The sequence below is a fragment of the Mesoplodon bidens genome (genome assembly GCF_964165515.1).
Source record: "Mesoplodon bidens genome assembly, chromosome: 1".
Lineage (NCBI taxonomy): Eukaryota > Metazoa > Chordata > Mammalia > Artiodactyla > Ziphiidae > Mesoplodon > Mesoplodon bidens.
Genome location: NC_138176.1, coordinates 93904177 through 93919901, shown reverse-complemented (window position 1 = coordinate 93919901; position 15725 = coordinate 93904177). Strand labels below are relative to the sequence as shown.

General features: G+C 40.0%; 1 protein-coding gene across 3 annotated transcripts in view; it reads left to right on the top strand.

The window, feature by feature from the left end:
• SCLT1 (sodium channel and clathrin linker 1) overlaps nt 1-15725 on the top strand; it is a 284010-nt gene that overhangs the window by 179531 nt on the left and 88754 nt on the right. The gene's annotated exons all lie outside the window — the stretch shown is intronic.

Below are 15725 nucleotides of genomic sequence, written 5' to 3'. Positions count from 1 at the left end.
GTGAAAAACAGCAAAGAAGAACTAAATAAATGAAGATAGCCCATGTTCATGGATAAAAAGACTCAATATTGTCAAGATGTCATTTCTTCCCAAGTTGATCTATAGATTTAGAAATCTATATTCCAATTGAAATCCCACCAAGTTATTTTGTGGATATTGGCAAACTGATTCTAAAGTTTGAATGGAGAGGCAAAAGACCTAGAATAGTCAATACAACATTGAAGAAGAAGAACAAAGTCAGAGGACTGACACTGTACCGCACTTCAAGACTTACTTGAAACCTACAGTAACCAAGACAGGGTATTATCAGTGAAACAACAGACAAATAGATCAATGGAACAGAACCCAGAAATAGACCCACAGAATACAGTTAGCTGATCTTTGACAAAGGAGCAGAGGTAATATAATGGAGCAAAGATTGTCTTTTTTTAACAAATGGTGCTAGAACAATTAGGTATTCACATGAATGAATCTGGATACAGACCTTACATAAAAATTAATTCAAATGGGGTCACAGACCTAAATGTAAAATGCAAAACTATAAAACTCCTAGAAGATAACATAGGAGAAAAATCTAGATAATCTTGGGTTTGGCAATGAGCTTTTAGATACAACACCAAAGATATGATCCATGAAAGAAACAACTGGTAAGTTGGACTTCATTAAAATTAAATTTTTCTGCTCTGTGAAAGACACTATCAAGAAAATGAAAATTGAAATCATATATTGGGAGAAAATATTTACAAAAAAAACATATCTAATAAAGGACTATTACCCAAAATATACAAAGAATCCTTAAAACTGAACAGTAAGAAAACAAACAACTTGATTTAAAAAATTGAGCCAAAGACCTTAACAGACACCTCACCAAGGAAGATTTACAGATGACAAATAAGTAAATGAAAAGATACTCTAAATCCTATGTAAAAATGCAAATTAAAACAACAATGAGATACCACTCATTACACCAAATAAGTGCCAGATATACCTATTACAATGGCCAAAATCCAGAACACTGACACCACCATATGCTGACAAAGAGCAATAGGAACTCTCATTCATTGCTGGTAGGAATGCAAAATGGTACAGCCACTTTTGAAGGGAGTTTGCTCTTGTCTTACAAAAGTAAATATACTCTTATCATAGGATCCAACAATTGCATTCCTTTGTATTTAGCCAAAGGAGTTGAAAACTTATGTTCACAAAAATCCTGCACATGGATGTTTATATTATAGCAGCTTTTGTCATAATTGCCAAAACTTGGAAGCAACCAAGATGTCCTTCAGTTGATGATGGGTAAATAAACTGGTACATCCAAACAATAGAATATTATTCAGCACTTAAAAGAAATGAGCTACATCACCATGAAAAGACATAAAGGAAACTTAAATGCATATCACTAAATTAAAGAAGCCAGTCTGAAAAGGTTACATAATATATGATTCCAGCTATATGACATTCTGGAAAAGGCAAACTATGGAGACAGTAAAAAGATCAGTGGTTACAAGGGCTTAAGGAGGAGAAAGAGAGAGATGAATAAGTGTAGGCAAAGCACAGAAAATGTTTAGGAGAGTGAAACTACTTTATATGATACTATAATGGTGGATATATGTCATTATAAATTTATCCAAACCCATAAAATGTGCAACACCAGAGTGAACTCTAATGTAAACTATCGCCTCTAGGTGATAATATTGTGAGATGTAGGTACATAAGTTTTAACAAATGTACCACTCCATCATGGGATGTTGATAATGGGGAAGGCAATGTATGTATGGGGGCAGGAAGTATAGGAGAAGTCTGTAACTTCCCCTCAATTTTGCTGTGAACCTAAACTGCTCTTAAAAAATAGTCTATTAAAAAATTACATGAGGTAAGTTATGAACATAGGATAAATGCCAAATTTCACACCAGAAAATTACCTTTTCTTAGATTAGCAACTTATTGTATGAACATATATGGAACATTAAAGTTACATTTCTTGGGGGGACCTTCAAGATGGTGGAGGAGTAAGACGTGGAGATCACCTTCCTCCCCACAAATACATCAAAAATACATCTACATGTGGAACAATTCCTACAGAATACCTACTGAACCCTGGCAGAAGACCTCAGACTTCCCAAAAATCAAGAAACTCCCTACATACCTGAGTAGGGCAAAAAAAGAAGAAAAAACAGAATCAAAAGAATAGGGACGGGACCTGCACCTCTGGGAGGGAGCTGTGAAGGAGGAAGAGTTTCCACACACTAGGAAGCCCCCTCAGTGGCGGAGACGGGGAGTATGCAGGGAGGAAGCTTCGGAGCCACAGAGGACAGTGCAGCAACAGGGATGCAGAGGACAAAGCGGAGAGATTCCCACACAGAGAAACGCTGCTAACCAGCACTGACCAGCCTGACAGGATTGTCTGCTCACCTGCCGGGGCAGGTGGAGGCTTCGAGCTGAGGCTCAGGCTTCAGAGTTCAGATACCAGGGAGAGGACTGGGGTTGGCTGCATGAACACAACCTGAAGGGGGCTAGTGCGTCACAGCTAGCCGGGAGGGAGTCCAGGAAACAGTCTGGATCTGCCTAAGAGGCAAGAGACCATTGTTTCGAGGTGTGCGGGGAGAGGGGCTTCAGATCACCGCCTAAACGAGCTCCAGAGATGGGTGCGAGCCACGGCTATCAGTGCAGACACCAGAGACAGGCATGAGACGCTAAGGCTGCTACTGCAGCCACCAAGAACCCTGTGTGAAAGCACAGGTCACTACCCACACCTCCCCTCCCAGGAGCCTGTGCAGCCCGCCACCACCAGGGTCCCGTGATCCAGGGACAACCTCCCTGGAAGAACAAACAGCACGCCTCAGGCTGTTGCAACGTCACATGGGCCTCTACCACCACAGGCTCACCCCACACTCCGTACCCCTCCCTCCCTGCTCCTGGCCTGAGTGAGTCAGAGCCCCCAAATCAGCTGCTACTTTAACCCCATCCTGTCTGGGTGAAAACCAGATGTCAGAGGGCGACCTACATGCAGAGGCGGGGCCAGACCCAAACCTGAACCCCGGGAGCTGTGTGAACAAAGAAGAGAAATGGAACTTTCTCCCAGCAGCCTCAGGAGCAGCGGATTAAATCTCCACAATCAACCTGATGTACCTGCATCTGTGGAATACCTGATTAGACAATGAATCATCCCAAAATTGAGGCGGTGGACTTTGGGAGCAACTGTAGACTTGGGGTTTGCTTTCTGCATCTAATTTGTCTCTGGTTTTATGTTTATCTTAGTTTTTAGCATTTAGAGCTTATTATCATTGCTAGATTTGTTTATTGATTTGGTTGCTCTCTTCCCTTTTATATATGTGTGTGTGTGTGTGTGTGTGTATTTTCCTTTTTCTCTTTCTGTGAATGTGTAGGTGCATGCTTCTTTGTGTGATTTTCCCTGTACAGCTTTGCTTTTACCATTTGTCCTAGAGTTCTGTCTGTCTGTTTTTTTTTTTTTTTTTAGAATAGTTTCTAGCGCTTGTTATCATTGGTGGATTTGTTTTTTGGATTCGTTGCTCTCTTCTTCCTTGCTTTTTCTTTTATCACTTTTCTATTTTTTTGTTTTAAAGAATATTTTCCTTATCTTTTATTCTACTAACTTTATTTTATTACATTGTATTAGTTTCTTCCTTTCATTCTCCCTTTTCTTCTGAGCCGTGTAGCTGACAGGGTCTTGGTGCTCAGGCTGGGTGTCAGGCCTGAGCCTCTGATGTGGGAGAGCTGAGTTAAGGACATAGGACCACCAGAGACCTCCCGGCCCCACATATTATCAAATGGTGAAAGCTCTCCCACAGATCTCCACCTCAACGCTAAGACCCAGCTCCACTCAAGGACCAGCAAGCTACAGTGCTAGACACTCTATGCCAAAAAACTAGCAAGAGAGGAACACAACCCCACGCATTAGCAGGGAGACTGCCTATAATCATAACTTCACAGAAACTCCAAAACACACCAACAGACACGGTCCTGCCCACCAGAAAGACAACATCCAGCCTCATCCACCAGAACACAGGCACCAGTACCCTCCACCAGAAAGCCTACACAAGCCACTGAACAAACCTTACCCACTGGGAGCAGACACCAAAAACAATGAGAACTACGAACCTGCAGCCTGTGAAAAGGAGACCCCAAACACAGTAAGTTAAGCAAAATGAGAAGGCAGAGAAATTCACAGCAGATGAAGGAGCAACGTAAAAATCCACCAGACCAAACAAATGAAAGGAAATAGGCAGTCTACCTGGAAAAGCATTCAGAGTAATGATAGTAAAGGTGATCCAAAATCTTCAAAATAGAATGGAGAAAATACAAGAAATGTTTAACAAGGACCTAGAAGAACTAAAGAGCAAACAGACAATGAGGAACAACACAATAAATAAAATTTTAAATTCTCTAGAAGGAATCAATAGCACAATAACTGAGGCAGAAGAATGGATAAGTGACTTGAAAAATAGAAGAGTGGAAATAACTACCACAGAACAAAATAAAAAAGAATGAAAAGAATTGAGGACAGTATCACAGACATATGGGACAACACTAAACACATGAACATTCGAATTACAGGGGTCCCAGAAGAACAAGAGAAAAATAAAGGGACTAAGAAAATATTTGAAGAGATTATACTTGAAAGCTTTCCAAATATGCTAAAGGAAATAATCAAGTCCAGGAAGTGCAGAGTTCCATACAGGATAAATCCAAGGAAAAACACAACAAGACACATATTAATCAAACTATCAAAAATTAAATACAAAGAAAAATACGAAAAGAAGCAAGGGAAAATCAACAAATAACATACAAGGGAATCTCCATAAGGTTAACAGCTGATCTTTCATTTGAAACTCTGCAAGCCAGAACAGAGTGGCAGGACATATTTAAAGTGATGAAAGGGAAAAAACCCAGCAAGGATCTCATTCAGATTTGACAGAGAAATTAAAACCTTTACAGACAAGCAAAAGTTAAGAGAGTTCAGCACCACCAAACCAGCTTTACAAAAAATGCTAAAGAAACTTCTCTCGGCAGGAAAAATAAGACAAGGGAAAGACCTACAATAACAAATTCAAAACAATTAAGAAAATGGTAATGGGAACATACATATCGAGAACTACCTTAAATGTAAATGGATTAAATGCTCCAATCAAAAGACACAGGCTGCCTGAAAGGATACTAAAACAAGACCTGTATATATGCTGTCTACAAGAGACCCACTTCAGACCTAGGGACACATACAGACTGAAATTAGGGGATGGAAAAAGATATTCTATGCAAATGGAAATCAAAAGAAAGGTGGAGTAGAAATTCTCATATCAGACAAAATAGACTTTAAAATAAAAACTATTACAAGAGACAAAGACAGACGCTACATAATGATCAAAGGATCAATCCAAGAAGAAGAAATAACAATGTAATTATTTATGCACCCAAACATAGGAGCACCTCAATACATAAGGCAAATGCTAACAGCCATAAAAGGGGAAATTGACAGTAACACAATAATAGGAGGGTACTTTAACACCCCACCTCCACCAATGGATAGAGATCATCCAAAATGAAAATAACGAAACACAAGCTTTAAATGATACATTAGACAAGATTGACTTAATTGATATTTAAAGGACATTCCATCCAAAAACAACAGAATACACTTTCTTCTCAACTGCTCATGGAACATTCTCCAAGATAGATCATATCTTGGGTCACAAACCAAGCCTTGATAAATTTAAGAAAAGTGACATCATATCAAGTATATCTTCAGACCACAATGCTATGAGACTAGATATCAATTACAGGAAAAAATCTGTAAAAAATACAAATAGGTGGAGGGTAAACAATATGCTACTAAATAACCAAGAGATCACTGAAGAAATCAAAGAGGAAATGAAAAAATACCTAGAAACAAATGACAATGAAAACATGATGACCCAAATCCTATGGGATGCAACAAAAGCACAAAAGCAGTCCTAAGAGGGAAGTTTATAGCGATACAATCCTTCCTCAACAAACAAGAAACATCTCAAATGAACAACCTAACCTTACACCTAAAGCACTAAGAGAAAGAAGAACAAAAAAACCCCAAAGTTAGCACAAGGAAAGAAATCATAAAGATCAGATCAGAAATAAATTAAAAGGAAATGAAGCAAACAATAGCAAAGATCAATAAAACTAAAACCCAGTTCTTTGAGAAGATAAAAAAATTTAATAAACCATTAGCCATACTCATCAAGAAAAAACGGGAGACGACTCAAATGAATAGAATTGGAAATGAAAAAGGAGAAGAAACAACTAACACTAGAAATACAAAGGATCATGAGAGATTACTACAAGCAACTGTATGCCAATAAAATGGACAACCCGGAGGAAATGGACAAACGCATAGAAAAACACAGCCTTCCAAGACTAAACCAGGAAGAAAGAGAAAATATAAACAGACCAATCGCAAGAACTGAAATTGAGACTGTGATTAAAAATCTTCCAACACACAAAAGCCCACAACCAGATGGCTTCACAGGTGAATTCTATCAGACATTTAGAGAAGAGCTAACACCTATCCTTCTCAGACTTTTCCAAAATATCACAGAGGGAATAACATTCCCAAACTCATTTTATGAGGCCACCATCACCCTGATACCAAAACCAGACAAAGTTGTCACACAGAGAGAAAACTGCAGGCCAATATCACTGATGAACATAGATGCAGAAATCCTCAAAAAAAATACTAGCCAACAGAATCCAACAGCACATTAAAAGGATCATACACCATGATCAAGTGGGGTTTATCCCAGGAATGCAGGGATTCTTCAATATACACAAATCAATCAATGTGTTACACCATATTAACAAATTGAAGGAGAAAAACCTTATTGTCATCTCAATAGATTCAGAAAAAGCTTTTGAAAGAATTCAACATCCATTTATGTTAAAAACGCTCCATGGGCTTCCTTGGTGGTGCAGTGGTTAAGAGTCCACCTGCCGATGCGGGGGACACGGGTTCGTGCCCCGGTCCGGGAAGATCCCACATGCTGCGGGGCGGCTGGGCCCGTGAGCCATGGCCACTGAGCCTGCGCGTCTGGAGCCTGTGCTCCGCAACGGGAGAGGCCACAACGGGGAGAGGCCCGTGTACCGCAGGGAAAAAGAAAAAAAAAAAAAAAAAAAAAGCTCCACAAAGTAGGCATAGAGGGAACTTACCTCAACATAATAAAGGCCATATGTGACAAACCCACAGTTTTTCTGGTGAAAAACTGAAAGCATTTCCACTAACATAAGGAACAAGACAGGGTTGCCCACTCTCACCACTATTATTCAAAATAGTTTTGGAAGTTTTAGCCACAGCCATCAGAGAAGAAAAAGAAATAAAAGGAATCCTAATTGGAAAAGAAGAAGTAAAACTGTCACTGTTTGCAGATGACATGCTACTATACATAGAGAATCCTAAAGATGCCACCAGAAAACTACTAGAGCTAATCAATGAATTTGGTAAAGTTGCAGGATACAAAATTAATGAACAGAAATCTCCTGCATTCCTATACACTAACAATGAAAGGTCAGGAAAATAAATTAAGGAAACACCCCCATTTACCATTGCAACAAAAAGAATAAAATACCTACGAATAAACCTATCTAAGGTGAAAAAAGACCTGTATGCAGAAAACTATAAGACACTGATGAAAAAAATTAAAGATGATAAAAACAGATGGAGAGATATACCATGTTCTGGGTTTTTTTTTTTACATCTTTATTGGAGTATAATTGCTTTACAATGGTGTGTTATAGTTTCTGTTGTATAACAAAGTGAATCAGTTATACATATACATATGTTCCCATATCTCTTCCCTCTTGCGTCTCCCTCCCTCCCAGCCTCCCTATCCCACCCCTCTAGGTGGTCACATACCACCAAGCTGATCTCCCTGTGCTATGCAGCTGCTTCCCACTAGCTATCTATTTTACATTTGGTAGTGTATATATCTCCATGCCACTCTCTCACTTTATCACAGATTACTCTTCCCCCTCTCCATATCCTCAAGTCCATTCTCTAGTAGGTCTGTGTCTTTATTCCTGTCTTACCCCTAGGTTCTTCATGACATTTTTTTTCTTAAATTCCATATATGTGTTAGCATTCAGTATTTGTCTTTCTCTTTCTGACTTACTTCACTCTGTATGACAGACTCTAGGTCCATCCAGCTCATTACAAATAGCTCAATTTCGTTTATTTTTATGGCTGAGTAATATTCCATTGTATTATATGTGCCACATCTTCTTTATCCATTCATCCGGTGATGAATACTTAGGTTGTTTCCATCTCCTGGCTATTGTAAATAGAGCTGCAATGAACATTTTGGTACATGACTCTTTTTGAATTATGGTTTTCTCAGGGTATATGCCCAGTAGTGGGATTACTGGGTCATATGGTAGTTCTATTTGTAGTTTTTTAAGGTACCTCCGTACTGTTCTCCATAGTGGCTGTACCAATTCACATTCCCACCAGCAATGCAAGAGTTTTCCCTTTTCTCAACACCCTCTCCAGCATTTATTGTTTCTAGATTTTTTGATGATGGCCATTCTGACTGGTGTGAGATGATATATCATTGTAGTTTTGATTTGCATTTGTCTAATGATTAATGATGTTGAGCATTCTTTTATGTGTTTGTTGGGAGTCTGTATATCTTCTGTGGAGAAATGTCTATTTAGGTCTTCTGTCCATTTTTGGTTTGGGTTTTTATTATTGAGCTGCACAAGCTGCTTGTAAATTTTGGAGATTAATCCTTTGTCAGTTGCTTCATGTGCAAATATTTTCTCCCATTCTGAGGGTTGTCTTTTGGTCTTGTTTATGGTTTACTTTGCTGTGCAAAACCTTTTAAGTTTCATTAGGTCCCATTTGTTTATTTTTGTTTTTATTTCCATTTCTCTAGGAGGTGGGTCAAAAAGAATCTTGCTGTGATTTATGTCATAGAGTGTTCTACCTATGTTTTCCTCTAAGAGTTTGATAGTTTCTGGCCTTACATTTTGGTCTTTAATCCATTTTGAGCTTATCTTTGTGTGTGGTCTTAGGGAGTGATCTAAATCTCATACTTTTACATGTCCCTGTCCAGTTTTCCCAGCACCACTTACTGAAGAGGCTGTCCTTTCTCCACTGTACATTTCTGCCTCCTTAATCAAATGTAAAGTGACCATATGTGTGTGGGTTTATCTCTGGGCTTTCTATCCTGTTCCACTGATCTAAATTTCTGTTTTTGTGCCAGTACCATACTGTCTTGATTACTGTAGCTTTATAGTATAGTCTGAAGTCAGGGAGCCTGATTCCTCCAGCTCTGTTTTTCGTTCTCAAGATTGCTTTGGCTATTCGGGGTCTTTTGTGTTTGCATACAAATACAATTGTTATATCTTCTTAGATCAGATCCCTTGATCATTAGGTAGTGTCCTTCTTTTTCTATTCTAATAGTCTTTATTTTAAAGTCTATTTCGTCTGATATGAGAATTGCTACTCCAGCTTTCTTTTGGTTCCATTTGCATGGAATATCTTTTTCCATCCCCTCACTTTCAGTCTGTATTTTTCCCTAGGTCTGAAGTGGGTCTCTTGTAGACAGCATATATATGGGTCTTGTTTTTGTATCCATTCAGCCAGTCTGTATCTTTCGGTGGGAGCATTTAATCCATTTACATTTAAGGTAATTATCGACATGTATGTTCCTATTCCCATTTTCTTAATTGTTTTGGGTTTGTTATTATAGGTGTTTTCCTTTTGTTTCTTGTCAAGAAAAGATCCTTTAGCATTTCTTGTAAAGCTGGTTTGGTGGTTCTGAGCTCTCTCGGCTTTTGCTTGTCTGTAAAAGTTTTAATTTCTCCATCAAATCTGAGTGAAATCCTTGCTGGGTAGAGTAATCTTGGTTGTAGTTTTTTCTCCTTCATCACTTTAAATCTGTCCTGCCAGTCCTTTCTGGCTTGCAGAGTTTCTGCTGAAAGATCAGCTGTTAACCTCATGGGGATTCCCTTGTGTGTTATTTGTTGTTTTTCCCTTGCTGCTTTTAATATGTTTTCTTTGTATTTAATTTTTGACAGTTTGATTAATATGTCTTGACATGTTTCTCCTTGGATTTATCCTGTATGGGACTCTCTGTGCTTCCTGGACTTGATTAACTATTTCCTTTCCCATATTAGGGAAGTTTTCAACTACAATCTCTTCAAATATTTTCTCAGTCCCTTTCTTTTTCTCTTTTTCTTCTGGAACCCCTATAATTCGAATGTTGGTGCATTTAATGTTGTCCCAGAGGTCTCTGAGACTGTCCTCAGTTCTTTTCATTCTTTTTTTATAATCTGCTCTGCTTTAGTTATTTCCACTATTTTATCTTCCAGGCCACTTATCCGTTCTTCTGCCTCAGTTATTCTGCTATTGATCCCTTCTAGAGTATTTTAAATTTCATTTATTGTGTTGTTTTTCATTGCTTGTTTCTTGTTTAGTTCTTCTAGGTCCTTATTAAATGTTTCTTGCATTTTCTCTATTCTATTTCCAAGATTTTTGATCATCTTTACTATCATTATTCTGAATTCTTCTTCAGGTAGACTGCGTATTTCCTCTTCATTTGTTAGGTCTGGTGGGTTTTTATCTTGCTCCTTCATCTGCTGTGTGTTTTTCTGTCTTCTCATTTTGCTTACCTTACTGTGTTTGGGGTCTCCTTTTTGCAGGCTGCAGGTTCGTTGTTCCCGTTGTTTCTGGTGTCTGTCCCCAGTTGTTAAAGTTGGTTCAGTTGGTTGTGTAGGCTTCCTGGTGGAAGGGACTAGTGACTGTGTTCAGGTGGATGAGGCTGGATCTTGTCTTTGTGGTGGGCAGGTCCACATCTGATGGTGTGTTTTGGGGTGTCTGTGGCCTTATTATGATTTTAGGCAGCCTCTCTGCTAATGGTTGGGGTTGTGTTCCTGTCTTGCTAGATGTTTGGCATAGTTTGTCCAACACTGTAGCTTGCTGGTCGTTGAGTGAAACTGGGTGTTGTTATTGAGATGGAGATCTCTGGGAGATTTTCGCCGTTTGATATTAAGTGGAGCTGGGAGGTCTCTTGTGGACCAGTGTCCTGAAGTTGGCTCTCCCACCTCAGATGCACAGCACTGACTCCTGGCTGCCGCACCAAGAGCCTTTCATCCACACGGCTCAGATTATAAGGGAGAAAAAGAAGAAAGAAAGAAAGAAAGAAAGAAAGAAAGAAAGAAAGAAAGAGAGAGAGAGAGAGAGAGAGAGAGAGAGAGAGAGAGAGAGAGAGAGAGAGAGAAAGAAAGAAAGAGAGAGAGAGAGGGAGAGAGAGGGAGAGAGGGAGGGAGGGAGAGAGGGAGGAAGGAAGGAAGGAAGGAAGAAAGAAAAGACAATAAAAGAAAATAAAATAAAGTAAGGTAAAATTTAAAACAAAACAAACAGAACAAAAAAGGGGCAGATAGAACCCTAGAACAAATGGTGAAAGCAAAGCTTTAAAGACAAAATCTCACACAGAAGCATACACATACACATTCACAAAAAGAGGAAAAGAGGAAAAAATAATAAATCTTGCTCTCAAAGTCCACCTCCTCAATTTGGGATGATTCGTTGTCTATTCAGGTATTCCACAGATGCAGGGAACATCAAGTTGATGGTGGAGATTTAATCCTCTGCTCCTGAGGCTGCTGGGAGAGATTTCCCTTTCTCTTCTTTGTTCGTACAGCTCCCGGGGTTCAGCTTTGGATTTGGCCCCGCCTCTGCGTGTAGGTCACCAGAGGGCGTCTGTTCTTCGCTCAGACAGGACGGGGTTAAAGGAGCCACTGATTCGGGGTCTCTGGCTCACTCAGGCCGGGGGTAGGGAGGGGTACGGAGTGCAAGGCGAGCCTGCTACGGCAGAGGCCAGCGTGACATTGCACCATCCTGAGGCGCACCGTGCATTCTCCTGGGAAAGTTGTCCCTGGATCCCGGGACTCTGGCAGTGGCGGGCTGCATAGGATCCCCGGAAGGGATGTTTGTAGAGCAACCTGTGCTCGCACACAGGCTTATTGGTGGCACCAGCAGCGGCCTTAGCATCTCATGCCCATCTCTGGGGTCCACGCTGTTAGCCGCGGCTCATGCCCATCTCTGGAGCTCCTTTATGCAGCGCTCTTAATCCCCTCTCCTCATGCACCAGGAAACAAAGAGGGAAGAAAAAGTCTCTTGCCTCTTCCGCAGGTCCAGACTCTTCCCCGGACTCCCTCCTGGCTAGCCGTGGTGCACTAATCCCTTCAGGCTGTGTTCACCCCTCCAGTCTTCTCCCTGCGCTCCGACCGAAGCCCAAGCCTCAGCTCCCAGCCCTGCCTGCCTGGCGGGTGAGCAGACAAGCCTCTCGGGCTGGTTAGTGCTGGTCAGCAACGATGCTCTGTGCAGGAATCTCTCTGCTTTGCCCTCCCCAACCCTGTGACTATGCTCTCCTCCACGGCTCCGAAGCTCCCCGCCCCGTGCCACCCGCAGTCTCCACCGCAAAGGGGCTTCTAGTGTGTGGAAACCTTTCCTCCTTCAAGGTTCCCTCCCACTGGTGCAGGTCCCATCCCTATTCTTTTGTCTCTGTTTATTCTTTTTTCTTTTGCCCTACCCATGTACATGGGGAGTTTCTTGCCTTTTTGGAGGTCTGAGGTCTTCTGCCAGTGTTCAGTAGATGTTCTGTAGGAGTTGTTCCACATGTAGATGTATTTCTGATATATCTTGATGAAGAACGCCACGACGCGACAATCCGACTTTAGTATTCTTAATCTTTAGTGTCGTGCTCTGCAAGTACTGCAAGCCTGGATGACTCACTGGTTACAAGAAAAAGCCAGACAGTGAAAACCAATGCAATATTGTTGCATTTGAATATTAATGTTTTTGAACACAGACTACTGAAGAAATGTTTTCTGACTATAGGTTGTTCACTGGATAAACACCTCTGTGGCATGCTATTCAAGCCAGCTCGTGTGTCAGGAAAGGAGCCTGGCTTCCACTGCTCCTGACAGATGTACTGTGGTCATATTCTGAGGCCTCTGGGTATGGTTCTGGGTAGGGATGACAGTGCCTGATGTTGGCAGAGGCTCACGTCCTTGCGAAAGACCTGCTAGTGTTGGAGGGTCTCTGGCAGAGGCGAGGGGTGGCTGTGGCTCACTGTGGAGACAAGGACACTGGGAGCAGAAATTCTGGGAAATACTCCTTGGCATGAGCCCTCCCAGAGTCTTGATATACCATGTTCTTGGACTGGAAGAATCAACATTGTGAAAATGACTCTACTACCCCAAGCAATCTACAGATTGAATGCAATCCCTATCAAAGTACCAATGGCATTTTTCACAGAACTAGAACAAAAAATTTCACAATGTGTATGGAAACAGAAAAGACTCCGATTAGCCAAAGCAATCTTGAGACAGGAAAACAGAGCTGAAGGACTTAGGCTTCCTGACTTCAGACTATAGTACAAAGCACAGTAATGAAGACATTATGGTACTGGTACAAAAACAGAAATATGGATCAATGGAACAGGATAGAAAGCCCAGAGATAAACCCACGTACATATGATCACCTTATCTTTGATAAAGATAATATACAGTGGAGAAAAGACAGCCTCTTCAATAAGTGGTCCTGGGAAAACTGGACAGCTACATGTAAAAGAATGAATCTACAACACTCCCTAACATCATACACAAAAATAAACTCAAAATGGATTAAACACCTAAATGTAAGGGCAGACACTGTAAAACTCTTAGAGGAAAATATAGGCAGAACACTCTATGACATAGATCACAGAAAGATCCTTTTTGACCCACCTCCTAGAGGAATGGAAATAAAAACAAAAATAAACAAATGGGACCTAATGAAACTTAAAAGCTTTTGTACAGCAATGGAAACCATAAACAAGATGAAAAGACCACACTGAGAATGGGAGAAAATATTTGCAAACGAAGCAGCTGACAAATGGTTAATCTCCAAAATATACAAGCAGCTCATGCAGCTCAATATCAAAAAACAAACAACCCAATCCAAAAATGGGCAGAAGACCTAAATAGACATTTCTCCCAAGAAGATGTACAGCTTGCCAAGTACATAAAAGGATGCTCAACATCACTAATCATTAGAGAAATGCAAATCAAAAATACAATGAGGTATCACCTCAGACCAGTCAGAATGGCCATCATCAAAAAATCTAGAAACAATAAACGCTGGAGAGGGTGTGGAGAAAAGGGAACACTCTTGCACTCTTGGTGGGAATGTAAATTGATACAGCCTCTATGGAGAGCAGTATGGAGTTTCCTTAAAAAACTAAAAATAGAATTACCATTTGACCCAGCAATCCCACTACTGGGCACATACCCTGAGGAAACCATAATTCAAAAAGTGTCATGTAGCACAATGTTCATTGCAGCACTATTTACAATAGCCAGGACATGGAAGCAACCTAAGTGTCCACTGACAGGTGGATGGATAATGGAGATGTGGCACATATATTCAATGGAATGTCACTCAGCCATAAAAAGAAACAAAATTGAGTTATTTGTAGTGAGGTGAATGAACCTAGAGACTGTCATACAGAGTAAAGTAAGTCAGAAAGAGAAAAATTAATACCATATGCTAACACATATATGGAATGTAAAAAATAAAAGAAACATGGTTCTGAAGAACCTAGAGTCAGGACAGGAATAAAGTTGCAGCCTTAAGAGAGTGGACTTGAGGACAGGGGAGGGGAAGGGTAAACTGGGACAAAGTGAGAGAGTTGCATGAATGTGTATACACTACCAAATGTAAAATAGGTAGCTACTGGGAAGCAGCCGCATAGCACAGGGAGATCACCTTGGTGCTCTGTGTCCACCTAGAAGGGTGGGATAGGGAGGGTGGGAGGGAAATGCAAGAGGGAGGAGTTATGGGTATATATGTATATGTATAGCTGATTCACCTTGTTATACAGCAGAAACTAACACACCACTGTAAAGCAATTACACTCCAATAAAGATGTTAAAAAAAAATAAAGTTACATATCTTATACACTAACAGTTCTATCTTAATAAAAGATAAATTTAGATTAATAATCTTATTTACAACATAGGTTTAAAGATCTTCATTATAATCAGAGTTTATTAATTTGGGATCATAATTTAGAAGTTACGTATTTTGAACTTTAAAAACATGTTGTTTTATAGTATTTCTGTAAAATAAAGCTATGATAAAGATAATTAAATATTAGCAGTGTACTGTCAGCAAAGCAGGTTCATCCAGCATGCAATAGTAGAAAATAACCACACCCATTCTCACAAATAAATAGAGAAAAACAAATAGCTGTGAGGAGCCAGTCATTATAATGATTGTTCTTAGTTTTAGTCTCATTTGCAAAATTTTTACTTTGTTGAGTATTGATATGCTTGTTTGATTTTAGTGATTAAAACCTTTCAAGTCAGAAATGTTTTATTTCATGTTAATGAAACATTTTTACTATGTCCACTGGCTGCTTATAAGTTTTGCAAAAGAAAATTAGCTGTTCTAGGATTTATATACCCATGCATCTTTTAGGGCATGGGTTATGCTGTGGTGTTGTGTCACTGTCTAGTTCTATGTTACCTTTTAAAATATGTGGTTAAGAATATATGAAAAGGAAAACTGTAATATGAGAAAGGGGTCTCATTTATTTATTTCTCCCCAGAATCCCTCAACCTCTGTTTTCCATCTAGTATGTTTACTTAGAACTTCTTGGCATTCTATGCCAGAGGTGATCTCTGAAATCCTG